Raw genomic sequence first — 22,129 nt, 5'->3', positions numbered from 1 at the left:
GAAATAGCCTCGCGGGTACAACAGCTATTCGGTGACGCCCCCTGACTACAGTTACCGTAATGTTGGGAAGCGATGCAACCTTGTAATTTACTAGTCGTACTAAAACGTACTAAAACATTTTGGCAGAGCACTGTGTGCAACCAGTATGGATCAACAAATTCATCAATTGATCCATATATAAGGCGCACCGGACTTTTGATAAAAATTTAGGTTTTTAGGTGCGCCTTATAGGGCGGAAAAAACGGTATTTATCAAATAACTATTATATAAGCAATAATGTTATCATACCATCTGTGTCACTCCAAATCATTAAATCCATCGATCGTCCTTTGTCAACAATGGGTGCGAGCCGCTGACGGCGCTTGCACTTCAAAATATTCCACAGGCCCATATAACAATATAGAAATTAGATATCAAATACCGTTTTTTTCCGTGTATAGTGCGCCCCCATGTATAATACGCACCCTAACAATGGCATGCTGATGCTGGAAAAAAGCTTGTACCCATGTATAATACGCACCCAATTTTTATGAATTTTTTTTTTTTTTATTATTATTTTTTTTTAAGTCCCAATGATCGTCACACACGCAGGGAGGCAATGGGTCCCATTTTTATAGTCTTTGGTATGGTCTTAACTAGGCTGGATGTCATTTTTTTTGTTGGCGGTGATTTCTCCGACTGCCCCTAAACGCACCACGGGAAAGAGGCGTGCGGACGGGAAAAGGCGGCTCTGTATGGGAGAGACGTTGAAGAGGAATAAAAACACCCTTGGAAACCAAAACTTGCCCCTCGTCGTGACTCGGAGCCGCAACAAATGTTTCGGATTTGTGTAGGGTACATTGTGACAGACAGCAAACTACGTAGCAGGTGATCGAGCGAGCGTCTGATACAAGAGCATTGCGGTCGTATGGAGCGTGTTTGAAGTGAACAGCAGAGACGAAAGGAACAAGGCAAAGTGTTGTGAAATAAAATATTACCTGTAATACGCATTTTGTTATTTGCTGATTGAAACTGCTAATTAAACTGTGAATTGAAACTAATAGGTGGAGAACTGAACTCTCGCTCTTCATATAGCTGACGTGTCTTGCGCAACCGTTCTGCGCATCTGTAATGGCGGCCTCCGTATGACGTCCGGTCCGCGATGGAGATTAAAAAACAAACAATATTTGACAATAACACACCATCAAGGATTGCACCATCGCATCAAATGATGTGTCGTCAATTATGAATTTTACTAAGTGTGTTGGGCAGGATGGCTGAATGCGATGCGCGATTGACAACCAACAAGAAGAAAGGTGATTTCAAGTTTTACTTCGAGGGAGATTTGTCATGTCTCGTCCCCAGTTTTGCTATGTGTCTAGGTTGCCATAGTTTCTGTTTGCGTCGCCCCTCTCTTCCTGTGTCACCTCAATCGATGTAACGTTTTTTGTATTTAAGTCCTGTCTGCCCCTCGCTCACCGTCGGATACTTGCATGTGTTACTGTCATGATGTCTGTTTGCTTTCTGTTCCTGTCTTTGGTAATGTCACCCTGTCTTTTTGTTCCACGACTTTGTCGGTCAGTCCTGTTGTTGGTTTTGTTGTACCATGACTTTCTTTAAAAAAAAAAAAAAAAAAAAGAAAAAAAATTAATTTTTTTTTGTACCCATGTATAATGCGCACCCCAGATTTTAGGACAATAAATTAGTTAAATTCTGCGCACTATACACGGAAAAAAACGGTAACTATTATACAAGCAATAGTATTATCAAACCATCTGTGAGCTCTAAATCATTAAATCCATGGATGAAATTCCTCGTCCTTTGTAAATAAGGCCGCGCGTGCGCCCCGACGTCAGCCTCGTTATTTCACAGATCTACTATATAACTTATATTGTAGCGTTAACAAAGTTCAAGGAAAGACGTGGGTTTGGTAAACGGCTCTTCATTTAACAAAACAAACTTCCAGGCGTGTGGCGCCGTGGACTTTCAGCCACGGAAGTGGAATAGAGCTCCATAGAATAGGACCGGGCGTGCGTAAAAGCCATGACCTAGCCCTATCCACCGTCCCCGGACAGCCACCCGGCCAGGCGCTGGCCCCAGACTTCCATCCATGGAAGTGAAAGAGAGCTCCATAGAATAGCACCGGGCGTGCGTAAAAGCCAAAATGGTTTTCAAACCTTCTGTGTCACTCCAAATCTTTCAAACTCTTCGTCCGCTAATGATGCCGGTAGTACGTGGGGTCCTTCGTCATCTTCGTCATCCTGTGATCAATCTTTGTCCTTTATGTAAACTAGGGATGGGCGGATCGATACCAAAATATCGATATATCGATCCAGGCTGCTCATTTTTGAGTATCGATCTCCCTAGCTAAAATATCGATACTTACAATTATTTAATTATATTTTTCCTCATTTTTTTTCTGCTCCAATTTGACGACTTGCACTCATGCTAGCACTACTTTTCCTTCCGCCTGCTGCACCGGCGTGTCCTGCTCTGCTCCCGCCCCCTTTTCTCACAAGCCAAGCCCTCCTCCTCCGCCCCCCCCCCCCCCCCCCCCCGTTCCAATCCAAACAAACACAAACAAGCATGGGCACGGCGGCGGCCCAGTCCGAACGCAAGAGAAGTCTGGTTTGGGGATATTTTATTTTACTTAATAACAACGAGGCAAAATGTGAAATATGTCACAAAACAATTAAATATTGTGGCAACACCACAAACTTGACAAAACATTTAAGCAAAATTCACCCCACGGTTCATGAAGAGCTGCAGTTGAAACGTGCCGCAGACACTAAGGCAGCGACGGAAAACCCTGCAGCCACACCGAGGCTAAGGTACCAAAGTACCTTAGAAGCAGCGTTTCAGAAAGGCAGGACATATCCAGGTATCAGGTGCTAACCAAAAATCGTAAGCATTTGTGGTTGATGTGCTATTTGAAGCAATAATTACTACGCTTTAGTCAGTCATTTATAAATAAAGTTTTCCCCTTTTCAATTTGTGGTAGAACGCCATACGTTTTATTTGTAACTCCACTTCCTATAAACAACACTAAAGTATTACAATATTAAATGTAAGTATCCAGTGGCTTTACAAATTGATAGTTTTGCTGCTCATGACGATTAAGCCCTGCATCTCTGTTGGTACCATGTCTCTTTTTAGATTATACTAAAAGACAAAACTTTTTCCCAACAACAGAGAGAGAGAGAGAAAAAAGTAAAGAATAGCTCCTTTTTATTAAAGTTATACTATTAATATGCATCTTCCACTAATGCACTAATGTCTAAAAAGGTTAATAATTCATGTACATGACGTGATACTTTTTTCTACAAAATTCAATAGATGACTCTCCAAGAGCAAGAATGCCACTGCATTTAAATTGTTTTCTTGGCGGGGAATTACACTTCCGGTATCGATATCGGATTGAATATCGGGTATTTTGGGTAGGAAATACTTGGTATCGGATCGATTCCAAAATCATTGGTATCGCCCATCCCTAATGTAAACAACCGCCGCGTCGCGCTGCTGACGTCACTTGAAATTCAAATTACAGTAATCCCTTGCTACATCGCGGTTCGTTTATCGCGGTTTCACTTTTTTTTGGGAATTTTTTTGAAAAAAAAACACATATAAGTCGCTCCTTATTATAAGTCGCCCCCCCACCCAAACTATGAAAAAAAACGCGACTTATAGTCTGAAAGTTACGGGACTGTAATTATTTTCTGTATAAAAATTAAAATTGGCTTGCAAAAAGTATTTTTTCAAATTTGAGTCTTGAGAAAGAGGGGGTCGTCTTATAATTAGGGTTGTCTTATATTCTGGCCAATACGGTAGATATGGAATACTGGGAAAATTATTACAATCTATGAAAAGCTATCTAAATAATAGGCCACAGTTTTTACAAATTGGAAGTTCCCGATCACGTTGTCTGAAAATTACTTGTGGGGTCCCACAAGGGTCGGCCCTAGGGCCTAAATTGTTCATATTGCAATTAAATGACATAATCAATGTATGCAATAAACTCAAACTAGTCATGTTCACGGATGAATTCAGTATACATTGTTAAGGAAAACATTTACACACATTGGTTGATTTGTAAATTGTCAAACCTCCAAATATGGTGCGATATCAACAGGCTGTCATTAAACCTCACAAAAACAAAATTCATAGCATTTGGCAAAACCCCCCACAAATAAGAATACCTCTATTCAGACTAAGACAAAACCACCTCAGATTCAGGGGAATGTGGATGTTTGAACATCCAGGAATAAGCACTACATTATGAGCCACACGCTATCAAGATTCAAGAGATTCAAGAGTCTTTTTTATTCGCCATGTTTGAGCGTGCCAAACAAGGAATTTGACTTCGGTAAAAACACACCCTCTGTTCAACATTAAGGTGACTAACAACATTAAGTACATATGAATAATGGCAAAAACAGTGTAGACAAATTCAAAAAGGTGTGAAGAGCAGGATGTTATTGCACAGTAATGTCTCTGAGACTCTGTGAGTGGTGTGAGTTCATCAGAGCAACAGCCTGGGGGAAGAAGCTGTCTCTGTCTGCTGGTTTTGGCGTACCGAGCTCTATAACGCCGTCCGGAGGGGAGTAGTTCAAACAGACTGCAACCTGGGTGAGAAGGGTCTGTAGAGATGTTCCTTGCACGATTCCTGGTCCTGGACAGGTACAAGTCTTGGATAGATGGGAGGTTGATTCCAATGATCTTTTCTGCAGTTCTGATTGTCCGTTGTAGTCTGTGCTTGTCTTGTTTGGAGGCCGATCCAAACCAGACAGTGATGAAGGTGCAGAGGACAGACTGGATGATGGCAGTGTAGAAGGTCTTCAGAAGCTCTCGCGGCAGGTTGAACTTCTTGAGCTGTCTCAGGAAGTAAAGCCTCTGCTGGGCCTTCTTCCGGACAGAGTCTATGTGGCCGGTCCATTTCAGGTCCCGAGAGATTGTGGTTCCCAGGAACTTGAAGGTGTCTGTGGAGGGAATAGTATTACTGCGGAAAGTGAGGGGTAAAAGTGGTGAAGGGTCTCGCCTGAAATCCACTGTCATCTCCACGGTCTTGAGCGGGTTCAGCTCCAGATGGTTTTGACTGCACCAGTGGACCAGCCGCTCCACCTCCTGTCTGTACGCAGTCTCATCACCGTCCTGGATCAGTCCGATGAGAGTGGTGTCGTCTGCATACTTCAGGAGCTTCACAAGAGAGTCACTTGAGGAGAAATCATTGGTGTAGAGAGAGAAGAGCAGTGGAGAGAGGACGCACCTCTGAGGGGCTCCAGTGTTGGTGGTCCGGGTGTCAGATGTGATGCCCCCCAGCCTCACACGCTGTCTCCTGTTGGTCAGGAACCTGGTGATCCACTGACAGGTGGAGGCAGGCACCGCAAGGTGGATGAGCTTCTGTTGGAGGATGTCAGGAGCGATGGTGTTGAACGCCGAGCTGAAGTCCACGAACAGGATCCTAGCGTACGTTCCTGGGGTGTCCAGGTGGTGCAGGATGTAGTGCAGTCCCATGTTGACCGCATCATCCACTGACCTGTTTGCCCGGTAGGCAAATTGGAGGGGGTCAAGCAGGGTGCCCGTGACCTCCTTCAGGTGGTTCAGCACTAACCTCTCGAACGATTTCATGACCACAGATGTCAGTGCGACAGGTCTATAGTCATTCAAACCTGTGATGGCGGGCTTCTTGGCCACTGGAATGATGGTGGAGCTCTTGAAGCATGAGGGCACCTCACACAGCTACAGAGAACGGTTGAAGATCCGTGCAAAGGTGGGCGCCAGCTGCTCAGCGCAGACTTTAAAGCAGGAAGGTGACACGCCGTCTGGGCCCGGTGCCTTCCTGGTCTTTTGTTTCCGGAATATCTGGCGCACTGTACCAGCTCAGTGGCCTAGTGGTAGAGTGTCCGCCCTGAGACTGGAAGGTTGTGGGTTCAAACCCCGGCCGGGTCATACCAAAGACTATAAAAATGGGACCCATTGTCTCCCTGCTTGGCACTCAGCATTAAGGGTTGGAATTGGGGGGTTAGATCACCAACTGATTCCCGAGCGCGGCATCGCTGCTGCTCACTGCTCCCCTCTCCCCCAGGGGATGGATTAAAATCACATGGGGATGGGTTAAATGCAGAGGACAAATTTCACCACACCCAAATGTGTGTGTGACGATCATTGGGACTTTAACTTTAACTTAACTTAACTTCCTCCTCGCGGACCTGGAGTGTGGGCGCAGCCTCTGCAAGAGAGTGACTGGGTGACAACGATGATAGAGGTGTGAACAGAGCAGTTGTGGGGAGAGGTGAGTATGTAGATTGTGCTGCAGGAGGCCCCGTTGTGTGGGAAGACCGATCAAACCTGCAGTAGAACTTGTTTAGCTGGTTAGCAAGTCTTGGGCTCTCCACAGGACGGGGGGTTCGTTTCTTGTAGCCCGTGATGCTCTGCAGACCTTTCCACACCGTTGAGGGATCAGGATTAGCAGAGAGGTGTCTCTTCAGGTTCTCCCCGTAACACCTCCTGGCTTTCCTGACCTCTCGGTTCAGTGTGTTTCTGGTCTGCCTGAACAGCTCGCGGTCGCCGCTCCTGTAGGCCTCCTCCTTGACTTTGCGCAGCCTCCTGAGGTTCGGTGTAAACCAAGGTTTGTCGTTGTTGTACGTGCAGAAGGTCTTAGTCTGCACACATACCGTTTTTTTCCGTGTATAGTGCGCAAAATCTAACTAATTTATTGTCCTAAAATCTGGGGTGCGCATTATACATGGGTACAAAAAAAAATTAATTTCTTTTTTTTTTTTTTTTAAGTCCCAATGATCGTCACACACGCAGGGAGGCAATGGGTCCCATTTTTATAGTCTTTGGTATGGTCTTAACTAGGCTGGATGTAATTTTTTTTGTTGGCATTGATTTCTCCGACTGCCCGTAAACGCACCACCGCGCTCCGTGCGCGCACGGGACAGCAAACAAGCAGGTGATCGAGCAAGCGTCTGATACGAGAGCATTGCGGTCGCATGGAGCGTGTTTGAAGTGAACAGCAGAGAAGAAAGGAATAAGGCAAAGTGTTGTGAAATAAAATGCACAGAACGGATGCGCAAGACACGTCAGCTATGTAAAGAGCGAGAGTTGTTTTCTTCCTATTAGTTTCAATTCACAGTTTAATTAGCAGTTTCAATCAGCAAATAACAAAATGCGTATTACAGGTAATATTTTATTTCACAACACTTTGCCTTGTTCCTTTGGTCTCTGCTGTTCATCCTAAAACACAAAGGCGCTGAAATCATGTTATACTAGTCAAATTTCTGTTCTTTTCAACTTTTTATTCAAACTTCCAGTTAATTTGTTACAGCTACATTCAAATCATGTTATACTGAACAAATCAGTTTGTTTTTTCTCTTTATGGTATATGGTGGTATATAGTTGCACTGTAAACATTTAAATTGTGTGCCTGGTAGTGATTCCTTCGTTGTAATCGGGACGGGACTAGATATGCATAATTGCTTCCTCATGTTTCCCTTTTCGTCAAGTCATGTCAAACAAATGTGAAATTAATCTGTAATTAGTATATTGTTTATGTACTTGCCAAAATCAACAAATATAATCAGGTTATTTGTGTTATGAGGGATGGTGGGACCTCAGTAGATCAACACCCTATACCAGGGGTGGGCAAACATTTTGACTTGCGGGCCGAATTGGGTTCTAGATTTTGACCGGGGGACCGAACCAGGAGCAGATGGATTTAGTGTTTGTGTGAAGTAATAGGAATGACATGTAAAGGTCATTGCATAAAAGGTCTTTACTTTTAGTAAGTAGTAAAGCATGGATAATCAAAATAAGCTTTTTGAAAACAAATGCATTTATTAACAGCATTAAAAAAATATTTTACCCAAAAACTACTATGTATCAGTGATTCTCATTAAATACGACACTTATTATGAATAATATTTCCATCACTTCAGCGCCTGCAGGTCAGATTTATGAAAGATGTTTCTCTAATGAGGCGAAATCACATCAAACGGCAAACATTCTGACCAAATACATCATCTTGAAGAATCAGTGAAAGAATACGTACATCTAAGTACATCTGTTGGTCTCCCTTTTTTGCTAGTGCATCATGGTCTGGAGTAAAATTTGTTGTGGTAATTCTTAGGATAGAGCCGAGGTGGTGGTTCGTTAACCTAGATCTGTGACGGGGTTTGTTGAGCCAAATTGTCCGGTCTTTTTTAACATTCGGAACTCAGTGTTAACCTTTCTTTTCCTCGGGAAACTCATTTTAATGGAAGGATTCCAGGGGATGGTTTGTGGGTGGCATTAGCGTAAAACTGTATCTGAAAGCTCACCGCGCGAATAACGAGAATGCTGACGTCACAGCCCACACTCGAAATTCGGCATTGATGGAAATAGAGCGCGGAGTGCGCGGGGTCCGTACTACTTAGTACGTACACACAATTGTGAGTGTACTCCGAGCTTTCTGACACAGCTTCTGGGAGTAAATTCGCGGGCGGGCGCTTTCCCATCTACTGGGGAAACATAGTAATTGCAGAGAAAATGACCCAAAAAATGTTTAATAATAAAAAGAATTCTGATTTTGCGAGCCGGATTAAATGGCCCCGTGGGCCGGATGTGGCCCGCGGGCCGTAGTTTGCTCATGTTTGCAATTTACCACAGTGTGCATAATTAATAGGCAGCTTGATTTCCTCAGGCAAAATGGGGCAAAAAAGCGATTAAAGTGACTCTGAAAAGTCAAAAATTGTAGGTCTTTCAAAGGGATGCAGCATTCTTGAAATTGCTAAGATATTGGGGGGGTGACCACAGAACCATCAAATGTTTCATTGCAAATAGTCAACAATTTCGCAAGAAAAGTGGGCACATATCATGGGAAATCGACTTGTTTTGCTTTTAAAATCATTTTCTGGTGTATTTGGAGTATCCAGGAGCGTAGAAAAGTGTCATCTATCCCTCCAGGTGCTACAGAGATACTTTTATGATCTGTTTAGGGGGCTATTTTTTACGCCGTTCAGATTTCGCCGTTTTCTATTACATAGACATATTTATCTATTACATCACATCCGTTGGGGCGGGACAAACCAAACAAGGTAATGGGTGTTGCCAAACAGAAATCCGAGTAATAAACATTTGCGAATCTGCCATGTTTATTACCAATCCGTCATGTTTATTAAGTCTGAAAGACTTTTGTATTCCAAACAACTCAAGATGTCGAAGTGGAGAGATAAAAATGTTCTGTTGTTGGATGCATCAATCCACACAAATAATTGCACCATCCCCCAACATCAGAACCTCAAAGAAGTGCCTGGTCCCCAACATCAAAAACGGAATGAATTTCTCAACCCCCGGGGATCAATAAAGTTTCAATCAATCAACATCAGAAACTCAAAGAAGTGCCTGGTCAAATTTCATATTTCAAGCAGTGTTTCCACCAGGGCCTTGGACTCGGTCGGATTTTTGCACCGAGTCCGGTCTCTTGACCATGAGTCCGAGTCCGGCTGTCCATTTTTTCTGTTAATTCATGTGACTGCTTAGTCTTTATTCAAGGCTAATTTAGATCAAAATCTAAATAATTACAACAGTTTTGTGATGGCGTTGTCTTTATTAAACATATAAACCAATACAATAAACAGATACTTTCAAGTTTTAATCATTAATTACACCATTATAGCTCAGACATTTATCTAAACACAAATAATTAGTGACGACCCCTTATTTGGAAAGCGAAAAACCCGTGTCGTACGGCGTCAGCACTATGTTGTTTTCAATAAAAACATGAACTCACGTTTGCGTCAGTCAATTTTAATTTTTATAAAGGATTATTCTCATTTGATGCCATCCGCGTTCTGCCATTGAAGCGGGGTGCATTCAAAGACCAGTCGTACATACGGAACACTCATTCACTTCACCAAAACGCAACAATATAATTACGTGAGCTCTTTGCATAAACCTCGATGCAAACAAACTCCTCTTTTTGGGTACAGGCTACAAGGAGTATATATTACAAAGGAGACTTTATACTTAATTGTGATCATCATTCATCCATCCATCCATTTTATTTTATTTTAGCCGCACCAGCTAAAATTGGGGGGTATTTTAGTTTTTTTCTTATATAAGCCGCACCGGACTATAAACCGCACGTGCACACGCGTTTTTTACAAAGAAAGACCGTTCACAGAAAGCCTTTTTAAAGTTTTAACAACATACTTTAACATGTCTTTCTAAACATTGCCTGTGACGCAGCAGTAGTACCGCAGCAACAAGGAAGTGCACGCGAGTTATTAACAAAGAAAGACTGGACACAGAAAGCTTTTTTAAAGTTTTAATAACATACCTTAACATTTCTTTCCAAACACTGCCCGTGCCGCGGCAGTCATACCGCAGCAACACGGAAGTAACACAAGACTAATAGGCACTGAGACGCGGCGGTAACACAGCAGCAAGACGGTAGTACAGCACCAACAAGGCTCGTTAAAAAACATACCAGTAAATGTAAAAAAAGAGCTTCATCGTCTTCATCTTCCTCCTGTGCAATGGCGAAGCCTTCCTCCTCAGCGTCCGATTGGAATAGCGTTAGATATCCTTCGCCTCACTCAGTCTCTCTTTCGTCGTCGCTTTTATGCATTTCTTCGAGTGTGATGAGGGTCTGTTCATGGTAATTTTATTCATGCACGAAGCGCTAAATTACATTAAACTAGCGAGCGACACGTTTCGCTCCAGAGTCGACGGGGCCACAAAATAAAGAAAAGAGTGACGCACCCGTCTTGACAAACTAGCACGTCTTGTTCGGCGCATTATCTCTTTCTTCGTCTGTCTCGCTCTTGCTTCCTGCTAGAGCGCCCCGGAGGCTGTAAAAAACTCTTTTCCCTTTACGATCCTAACACACCCTACTCTAAACAGGAAAGTCCCACACGTGTAAACTGTCCCACCGGAACTCTGTAACGTGAACTTAGGTTCCGGGTGAATTATGTCAACCCACTACAACGGCGCCATTTAAGCCTCGGGGTTCAAAGTAACCTTCTGAATAAAATGCATTAAAAGTTCACGTTCATTACAACTTGTTTTTGGTGAGCAAAATGTCAGAAGAATTGAATTTAAATGCTGATTGATTGGGTTTAGAGCCCTAGCGTGCAATCCTACTAAAGCTCATAATAGTCACAAGCAACACAGCCAGAATAAGCAGCAGCCATAGTAGTGTTTCAAAATAGTATTTTTGTTGTTGTTTTTTTCTTCAAGATACCGCAGTGTATAAAAGTGAAAAGTTTTTTTTTTTTTTTTGCCATTTTTCACATGTCCTGAGTGTTGTTAGTCACCTAAATGTTGAACACAGGGTGTGTTTTATCGAAGTCAAATAACTTGTTTGGCACGCTCAAACATCCATCCATCCATCCATTTTCTGAACCGCTTAGTCCCCACGGGGGTCGCGGGCGTGCTGGAGCCTATCCCAGTCGTCATCGGGCAGTAGGCGGGGGACACCCTGAACCGGTTGCCAGCCAATCGCAGGGCACACCGAGACAAACAACCTACCTGTCCGACCTATTCTTGCTATCTAAGAACCTGGAAAATAGTAAGGATATAACATATATCACGGGTCATTACAACGAGTTTGGTGGAGTTTTTACTGCTTCTTCCAACTCCTACCGCGCTGACTGTAACCTGACACTCTCTGGCTGCGTCTTGCCTCTTTTTTTTATTGTCGGACTCAGTGGACTCGGTCAAAATCAGCACAGAGTCCGAGTCCGGCAAAAATGACCGAGTCCGACCGAGTCCGAACCGAGTCCACAGCCCTGGCTTCCACGTCTATGGGCAAAGTCCTGCTTGTTCAAGTATTTCAGAAATATTTTGTCAGAGAAGAATTTGCCAAAAGCCTTTGTTTCGTTGATGGTTGAGTTCCTTCACTATATGAAAACGATGGACACAGTAGAGCGGCAAGCTTGAAATGACAAAGATAATAAACTGTATTTCACTTCGTCTATGCACTCATTTTCATCACCTTAGCGTCAGTCTTTCTGCTGATTTTGGAGCTGTGCGCTCTGTTTTCGCTCTGTACTCGGTGTATTTTGAGTACTGTATTTTTCGGACTAAAAGTCGCTCCGGAGTATAAGTCGCATCAGCCACAAAATGCACAATAAAGGGAAATAAAACATATATAAGTCGCACCGGAGTATAAGTCGCATTTTGGGGGAAATTTGTTTGACAAATTTCAACACCAAGAACAGACATGAACCAGAACCAACAGGGTAAACGATACGGTATGCTAACGTGACATAAACACAAACAAGGAGCTGCGAACGGGCCTGACGTAACATTAACAGTTATCCAAATAACTATAACATAAATAACACCTGTATCAAACCATCTGTCACTCCAAATCATTAAATCCATTGATGAAATACTTCATCCTTTTTGTAAACAACGCCGCGTGTGAGCAGCGCCGCTGATGTTGTCAGTTGCAGTTGAAATTACAGTAATCCCTCACTACATCGTGGTTTCTTTATCGCGGTTTCAGTACATCACGGATTTTTTTCCCAAATTAAAAAAGAATAAAATTCAAAATAAAACGTTTAAATTGAGGAATTATGGCACGAAAGTTGCCCACACGTCAGCAGAAGGCAGAGAGTGACCACACAATTGCAGTGCGTTTACTTGTACCTTTTTATAAAAAAATTGTTATAATAATAAGAGTTCTAAAAACACATTTAAGAGTGTTATACCTTGTTATAGAAAAATCATTATAATAATAAAACAGTTCTAAAAACATATTTACAGTATGTACACTTGTACCTTGTTATTATAATTGTTATAATAATAAAAGGTGTTCTAAAAACATATTTACAGTATGTGTTAAGAATTCTCCATGTTATTTTTGTTATTCAGCCAAAAATAAAATAAAGTAGCCGCTACCTCGGCTTAAAAAACTACAAATATGTTGACCCGAAAGGGAGGCGTACACCCTGCGTGTGGGGTGGGAAGTATCTCATTTGCATGAGCACCAAAACTGATTGCTTTGAGCTGCACCTCAGAACAAGTACCGTAATTTTCGGATTAAAAGTCGCACCGGAGTGTAAGTCGCACCAGCCATAAAATGCGCAAAAATGCGAAAAAAAACATATATAAGTCGCTCCGGAGTATAAATCGCATTTTGGGAGGCAATTTATTTGACAAAATCCAACACCAAGAACAGTCATGAATGAGCAACAACAGGCTAAACGATAGCTATGCTAACGTGACATAAACACAAACTAAGAGCTGAGAACGGCCCTGACGTAAAATTCAGAGTTATTAAAAAAACTATTACATAAATAACACGTTAATAAAACCATCTGCGTCACTCCAATTCATTAAATCCATCAATCGTCCTTTGTCAACAATGCGTGCGTGCCGCTGACGGCTCTTGCACTTCAAAATATTCCACATGCCCATATAACGATATATAAATTATATATCAAATAACTATTATATAAGCAATAATGTTGTCAAACCATCTGTGCACTCTAAATCATTAAATCCATCGATCAAATTCCTCGTCCTTTGTCAACATCGCCGCGCGTGCGCCCTGACGTCAGCCTCGCCTTCTTCTTCTACTACTACTTTGGGATATGGCTTCATAGAGGTACAAAGAAACACTAGATGATCGCTTTAGCTGGTTGACAATGTGCAGACCTGTCCACCATCTTGAAGCGGGAGTCACGGGAAATGGGCATGCTGACGTCAGCAGCGCGACGCAATGTCGCCCGTCAGCAGCTCGGCGGTTGTTTACATAAAGGACAAAGATCGACTCGTCCAGGGGCGGTGGATGAGGCTCGGACAATGCTTTTACGCACGCCCGGTCCTACTCTACCGAGCTGTCTTTCACCACACGCCTGTAAGTTTGTTTTGTTAAATAAAGAGCCGTTTACCAAACCCACGTCTTTCCTTCAACTTTGTTAACGCTACAATATAGTTATATAGTAGATCTGTGGAATAACGACGAGGCTGACGTCAGGGCGCACGCGCGGCGATGTTGACAAAGGACGAGGAATTTGATCGATGGATTTAATGATTTAGAGTGCACAGATGGTTTGATAACATTATTGCTTATATAATAGTTATTTGATATATAATTTATATATCGTTATATGGGCCTGTGGAATATTTTGAAGTGCAAGAGCCATCAGCGGCGCGCACGCATTGTTGACAAAGGACGATTGATGGATTTAATGAATTGGAGTGACGCAGATGGTTTTATTAACGTGTTATTTATGTAATAGTTTTTTGAATAACTCTGAATTTTACGTCAGGGCCGTTCTCAGCTCTTAGTTTGTGTTCATGTCACGTTAGCATACCTATCGTTTAGCCTGTTGTTGCTCACGTGTTGTTGCGACGCTGCGTCAGCGGCGCGGCGGTTGTTTACATAAAGGACAAAGATTGACTCGACGAGCTGCTGCTGACGCGACGTTGCACTGCTTTCGTCACTTGAAATTCAAATTACAGTAATCCCTTGCTACATTGCGGTTCGTTTATCGCGGTTTCACTTTTTTTTTGTGAAAACTTTTGAAAAAAAAAACATATTTAAGTCGATCCTGAGTCGTCTCCCCACCCAAACTATGAAAGAAACGCGATTTATAGTCCGAAAATTACGGTAGAAAAAAGGGACCTGTAATGGTACCAAAACGAGGAATTCAGACAAAAGCATCACAGTTCCACTTTATATAGACCACAGCTAAATGTCATTTTTCCGTTGGGGTGCCCAAATTCATGCACCTGCCTACTTTTGTTTAGGTAATCATTGCACACTTTCTGTAAATCCTATGAACTTCATTTCACTTCTCCAATCTCACTGGGTTTGTCTGCTGTATGATATATTTAACTGAAATTACTGATCCGAACAACCAATGATTTATAAAGGAAAATCTTGAAAATGATCAGGGGTTCCCAAACTTTTGCATACGACTGTAAGCAGTGTTCCCTCTAAAGTGTCTGTGCAAACACTCAAGCTCTCTGTGCTCACTGTGGACCACTGTGTGCAACACCAGATTGATTAATTTATTAATTACCGTTTTTTTTCGTGTATAATACGCCCCCATGTTTAATACGCACCCTAAAAATGGCATGTTGATGCTGGAAAAAAGCCTGTACCCATGTATAATACGCACCCAATTTATTTTATTTTATTTTTTTAATTCCCAATGATCATCACACACACAGGGAGGCAATGGGTCCCATTTTTATAGTCTTTGGTATGGTCTTAACTAGGCTCAGAGGAATAGCCAAGAATTTTTCCAGTAGGGGCGCACGTCCACAGGAAAAAAAATCTGACATCACCCACGGCGTTCGCTGATCGCTAAAACAACATCCGGATCCGGGAGGCAAACGGTGAATGGATAACACCGCGCACATAGAACCGAAAGAAAAAAACGGCATGAAAATGAAGAATCGAAATTTTTCAACCGGGGCGCAGGGAGTCCTAACCGGGGCGCCACCCTGGCTCGCCCCGGCTTGGCTACGCCTCTGACTAGGCTGGATGTATTTTTTTTTGTTGGCGTTGATTTCACCAACTGCCCGTAAAGGCACCACCGCAATCAGTGCGGACATGTGAAAAAAGCGTGGGGACATGTGAAAAAGGCGGCTCTGTATGGGAGAGAAGTTGAAGAGGAATAAAAACACCCTTGGAAACCAAAACTTGCCCCTCGTCGTGACTCGGAGTCGCAACAAATGTTTCGGATTTGTGTAGGGTACATTGTGACAGCAAACGAGCAGGTGATCAAGCAAGCGTCTGATACGAGAGCATTGCGTTCGTATGGAGCGTGTTTGAAGTGAACAGCAGAGACGAAAGGAACAAGGCAAAGTGTTGTGAAATAAAATATTACCTGTAATACGCATTTTGTTATTTGCTGATTGAAACTGCTAATTAAACTGTGAATTGAAACTAATAGGAAGAAAACTGAACTCTCGCTCTTTATATAGCTGACGTGTCTTGCGCATCCGTTCTGCGCATCGGATCCATAGTGCGCATGCGCAGTCATACTGCCTCCGTATGACGTCCGGTCCGCAATGAAGATTAAAAAACAAACAATATTTGACAATAACACACCATCAAGGATTGCACCATCGCATCAAACGATGTGTCGTCAATTATGAATTTTACTGAGTAAGTGTGTTGGGCAAGATGGCTGAATGCGATGCGCGATTGAACACAAACAAGAAGAAAGGTGATTTCAAGTTTTATTTCGAGGGAGATTTGTCATGTCTCGTCCCCAGTTTTGCTATGTGTCTAGGTTGCCATAGTTTCTGTTCGCGTCGCCCCTCCCTTCCTGTGTCACCTCAATCAATGTAACGTGTTTTGTATTTAAGTCCTGTCTGCCCCTCGCTCATTGTCGGATCATTGCATGTGTTACTGTCATGATGTCTGTTTGGTTTCAGTTCCTGTCTTTGGTAATGTCACCCTGTCTTTTTGTTCCACGACTTTGTCGGTCAGTCCTGTTGTTGGTTTTGTTGTACCATGATTTTCTTAAAAAAATAAAAATAAAAAATTCAAAAGAATTTGAATGTATAATGTGCACCCCAGATTTTAGGACAATACATTAGTTAAATTTTGCGCATTGTACATGGAAAAAAACGGTAATAAAAAAATAAAATATTGTCAATGAGAACTTTAACTTGCTCTGGGTCGGATTTTGTTTTGTGTGACAGCTCGTTCCTTTTCTGTCTGTCTTTTGCGCTCTCTCGCAATAGTGTACCGATCCCCTGTCCCATCTTGAGTCTTTGTACAATTCCAACAGTTTTCAAATGACATTTCTGCTGAGTGTGACGCTTGAGGTAGCCAAGGTTTTCAGTCCATATTTTCCCCTCCGTAAACTTGCCTGCCACTTTGGCTTCACTGCATGTTTTGCATAGTAGACTTTTCGCACTCAAAAAAGAGAAACTCACACCCGGTTTCACCCTTTGTTCTTTTATTTGCACACACTCGGACAGCCATTCCATCTGAAAAGAACCGCCGCATCTCTTAGTTGCTTTGGCTTGGCGAGTGGATGTGTCGCTGCTCAAAAAGTCCAAAAAGTCAAAGTCAGCTTTATTGTCAATCCCTTCATATGTCAAGACACACAAAGAAACCGAAATTCCGTTTCCTCCATCCCATGGTGACGAGACACAGTACACGATAAACATACAAGTAGATGACACAAAATGAAAACAAGAAGGCACAAACAATAAATAATAAATAATAAATAAATAAAATGAGTGATGAATAAATAAACAAATAACCCAATAAATAAGAGGCGCAAAACTGAGCCAGTGTGCGTACAGCAGACAGTAAGCATAGCGCAAAGTACAGGACGCTACGCAGAAGGGGGGAGAGAGTTCAGGATCCTAACATACCGGAGAATGAAGCTGTTGGTGAATCTGGTGGTGCGGGAGCGCAGGCTCCTGTACCTCTTCCCAGAGGGCAGAAGCTCAAACAAAGAGTGAGCGGGGTGACTCACATCACTCACAATCGTGGTCGCCTTGCGGGTGAGATGGGAGGTGTAAATGTCCTTCAAGGAGGGGAGCGAAGCACCAATAATCTTACCAAGCACCAATAATCTCGTTAGTTTTGCCATGATAAGGGTTTAGCTCACTTAGCATTTGTATCTCTTGACTCCGCCACGCTGTTGTTAGCTAGCTACCCTGCACGGCACGAATGGGAAGGACACATTTTCAGGCACTCTCAATGCTATAATTGGCTATGTAGCGTAAGTGAACCATATCATATCATTGGCTGGACACCTGTCAATTACTGATTTACATTACAAAAAGGCACAGAAAAACTATTCGTCCACTTAATTAGATTAGATTACGTCTAACATTAGATAGTAATCAATGAGTTCATGCAAAATTTTATTTTGTGGGCAGCATGTAGTTTCTTGTGCGTTATAGACTGCGCGACCAGTGCGCAATTGCGCAGCTGCTCAACTTAGATGGAACACTGACTGTAAGTACAACGTAAAACAGAATTTATTAGTGATACATGGGCTTTAAGGAAAAAAGACAAAAGACAAACTTTTGAGAAGTCTCAAACATAATGCTTCCAGGACCCTATTATCCTCCAGTGCTACCATATTCTGGAACTTCAACCTATCTGTAGTCCCCAGAAGTACCAGGTATTTAGTGCCCAGAGACAAGAGACTGACACCTGACCACCATTGATCAAGACATACAGTATAGTTGCCTAATAATTTTGCATGCAGACATTTTCCTAAGAAAGCCAGAATTCCACTTTTACTCTCTTAAATATTCAAGTTTAAGGTTTAACATTTTGGTTGACCGAGAGCACTGTAGTTGTTGAAAAACAAAGTTTATCCTCAAAAATATATTTATAAATATATAAACATAAATATAGTATATTTTTTATATATTTGCCGAATAATTCTGCACACTGTATATACTCTTTTCACATCAAAACTTAAGAGAAGCAACTGTCTGGCAAAAAAGAAACTGATGCCAATGTGTTTCATAGCACTTAAATAAACTGGGGAATATGATTTGGCCTGAAAAATATTTCAATCAAATATGTTTATTTTTGCTTTGCTCGTGGTTGAAACGTCGTAATGCGCTCTTTAACGGGTTCAAGCATCCTTTACTTTCTTAAGTTAGTGATGAAGAGCTGTATCTTAACGATTTCTGAAATTAAATTGTAGGGGTGCACATACCAATTTTGGTCCTGTTCTCAAAGAAGCATCAAAAGTTGTTGCTTGGTGCTGAATGTTTTAATTCCTCCCAACCCACCAACGTCACTACCGTATATACATTTATAGACTTATAGTAGGGAACTGAACCATCAACTGCTTTGGCGCATTTCTTCACATAATAGTCTTCCATAATAGTTTTTGCATCAAAAATAAGTTTAATGTTGTCATACAGTGGTACCTTTACTTACAAACGCCTATACTATATTTATTCAAATCTATTTATGAAATAATTTTAAAACGTAATGTTCTCTGATTAGTTCATCGGGTGCCTGTATTTTACGTCTCTGTGTGGTGGAAGCCACACAAAACAATGGTGGCGAAGGTACGTACTCCTTTACGTGACACGTCTAGTCCTGTGATTGTTTTTTTTGTTCCGATCGACATGGCAAAAGCCACACAAAACAATGGCGGCGAAGGTACGTACTCCTCTACATGTTACGTCTAGTCCTCTGATTGTTTTTTTTGTCTACGCCTACTGTATTTTTCGGACTATAAATTGCGTTCTTTTTTCATAGTCTGGGTGGGGGGGCGACTTATCCTCAGGAGCGACTTATATGTGAAATTATTCACAAATTTTGAAAATTAAGAAATCTGCGATGTAGTGAAACCGCGATAAACGAACCGCGATGTAGTAAGGGATTACTGTAATTTGAACTGCAACTGACGTCAGCGGCGCGGCGCATACGCGGCATAATTTACATAAAGGATGATCGATGAATTTAATGATTTGGAGTGACACAGATGGGTTGATAAAGGGTATCTCGAGGGTATTTTTAGCAAGTGTACAAAATTAGAGCAGGTTTCCCCCTCCCCAAACAAAGTTCGGAGGTCAAGAATAAAGCGAAATTAATCTTTCGTTATAATGGTTTGAAAAGGCAAAAATAAAACTGTTGTTTTGGTTTTCTGTGTTTTACACAAAGTAATAGGTTAAAAAGTGTGACTTTTGACGGCCCGGCCGGCCATAGCCCGAAAAGGCAACGTGGGTTCCCCTGCCCTCCACCGCCGGTGGAAGGGAACAAGTCAGGACATAGTCAGGCTCGCCTCCACACACAGCTTAGGCTCTCACTTCCGGAGGCGTAAGTACAAGCCGAAACATGTCAGGTAACCCAACCTAAAATAATTTGTTTGAGATAAAAGAACCAGGAAAGTGATTAACAGGTAAAAACAAAATGAACTATCTTAGGCTCTGGTACCAATCCTCTTGAGAGGGACTGTAAACTTCCGCTCTACAGTTGCCCACAGTGAGAGTCGCCAAGCAGGTGTAGGCATACTTATTGCTTTGGCGCCTGTACATTGGAGTGCACCCGAGTGGACGCGAGGGTAGCCTCCCTTTGTCTTTGGGTTGGGGGACGTTTTCTGATGTTTGTGCTTATCCACTAGACAGCAGTTCAGAGTATCCCTTTTTAGAGTCCTTGGAGGGTGTGCTGGACAGAGCTCCCCCCCCTGAGCACTCAATCGTTCTGCTGGCAGAATTCAATGCTAATGTGAGCATGAGAGTAGGACCTGGAAGGGTGTGATTTGGACGTATGCCCTGGATCTAAACCTGAGCGGTGTTTTGTTATTGAACTTCTGTGCTCAGCATTGATTTTCCATAACAAACACCTTGTTCAAACATAAGGCTATCTAATGTGCATTTGGCACCAGGACACCTTAGGCCGCGCTTCGGTGCTACGATCGAGTTTGTTGTCGTGGTATCAGATGTGCAGCCACATGTTTTGGACACCTGGGTGAAGAGAGAGCAGCCGAGCTGTCAACTGAACACCATCTGGTGGTGTGTTGTCTGCACTGGTTTAAGAACGGGAACCTGAGTGTGCACTCCAACTACAGAGTATTCATACTTCTCAGCCTTCCTGGTAAGGTCTCTTCAGGATTGCTGGAGAAGCGGGTTTGTCAGGTCGAATTTCAGATTCAGGAGTTCTCGTCCTGGCCGTGGAACAGTGGGCCAGCTCTACAACCTTGGGAGGATCCTCGAGGGTGCATGGGAGTTCGCCCAACCAGTCCACATGTGTTTTGTTGACTTGGAGAAGGTGTCCGACAGTGTCTGTTCAGGGAGTTTTGTTGGGGGTGTTTCGGGAGTATGGAGTACCAAACTCATTGCCCTTGATAGGGACGTTTTTTCCCTATACTGATGTCAGAGTAAGGTCCGCTTTGCTGACAATGAGTCCACCAAGGCCATTTGTCACCGATTCTCTTCACAACCTTTAGAGACAGAATTTCTGGGCGAGGCTGAGGCGTTAAGGGGGTCCGGTTTGATGGCCTCAGTATTGCATTTCTGCTTTTTGCAGATGATGTGGTGATTTTGGCTTCTTCAACTGTGATCTCCATCACTCACTGGAGCGGTTTGCAGCGAAATGTGAAGTGGCTGGGATGAAGCTCAGCACCTCCAAATCTCAGACCATAGTCCTCAGTATGAAAAAGGTGGGGTTCTCTAGGTCGGGGATGAAATTCTTTCTCAAGTGGAGGAGTTTATATTTCGCGCTCTTGTAAATGAGTGAGGGTAGTATGGAGCGTGAGAGTGCTGGACAGATTGGTGCAGCGTCTGCTGTGTTGCAGAATCTGTACAGTTGTGGTGAAGATAAAGCTGAGCCAAAAGGCGAAGCTTTCGCTCTATCAATCGATCTATGTTCCTACCCTCACTTATGGTCAGTAGTCATGACCGAAAGAAGGACATTCCAGATGCAAGCGGCCGAAATGACTTTCCTCCGCAGGATGTTGGGGCTCTCCCTTAAAGATAGTGAGAAGATTGGTCATCCGGGAGGGACTTGGAGTCGAGGCGCTGCTCCTCCGCGTTGAGAGGAGCCAGACTCGGTGCATCGGCCTTTGAATGGCACACTTTCTGGACGCTGGGCATGTCCCACAGGAAGGAGGACAGGACATTGGAGAGACTGTCTCTCCGCTGACTAGGGAATGCCTTGGGATCCCCTGGGATGAGTTGGATGAAACGGCTAGGCTCGCTACTTTGCGTTTCATTTATCACGGCTTTGCTCTATCAGTTTTTATTTTTTTTCAAAACTTATATTGCGGTGCATCACGGATTTCTTTTGTCACACACGCACACACCCACAGACGCATAGTCATATGCAGGAATGAAGCACACAAGACAGGCAATGAGACAGGCAAGTGCATCCCTCCACCAGCAGTGACATGGGGCGTCACTTGGAGCTTGGAGCACACGGCTTTGTCTGACCATATGACACTAATGGCCAATGGGAAAATGTTGAGCTGTGTCCTTGCAGCTGATTGGCTTAGCAGTTCTATGTACAATTGATCTCAGCCTCCCGCACTGTATCTAGACGTCAAGATATCGGCAGCACCTCAGACTTGATCTTTGTTACACACATACTGGCACGTCTCCGCTCCGTGTCTGCTCGTCACTCCCGATCGGAGCATCCTGTTTGCCCGTCATGGAGGAATCAAAGCACAGAAGTGCACCCCTACACGATCAGCGGCTCCCAGGCGTC

General features: G+C 43.0%; 1 protein-coding gene across 11 annotated transcripts in view; it reads left to right on the top strand.

Annotated features, from left to right (window-relative positions):
* pias2 (protein inhibitor of activated STAT, 2) overlaps window positions 1–22,129 on the top strand; it is a 180,210-nt gene that overhangs the window by 53,720 nt on the left and 104,361 nt on the right. Inside the window, exon 1 of one of the 11 annotated variants that reach the window (XM_061279705.1) lies at window positions 13,563–13,828. The exons of 9 other annotated variants lie outside the window; for them this stretch is intronic. The gene's annotated coding sequence lies outside the window, so the exon portion shown is untranslated. Of the gene's footprint in view, window positions 1–13,562; window positions 13,829–22,129 lie in introns of those variants that run through there. One more of the 11 variants, XM_061279711.1, reaches the window with a different exon arrangement.

Source organism: Syngnathus typhle, linkage group LG5 (assembly GCF_033458585.1).
Source record: "Syngnathus typhle isolate RoL2023-S1 ecotype Sweden linkage group LG5, RoL_Styp_1.0, whole genome shotgun sequence".
Lineage (NCBI taxonomy): Eukaryota > Metazoa > Chordata > Actinopteri > Syngnathiformes > Syngnathidae > Syngnathus > Syngnathus typhle.
This window is presented reverse-complemented; position numbering and strand designations above follow the sequence as displayed.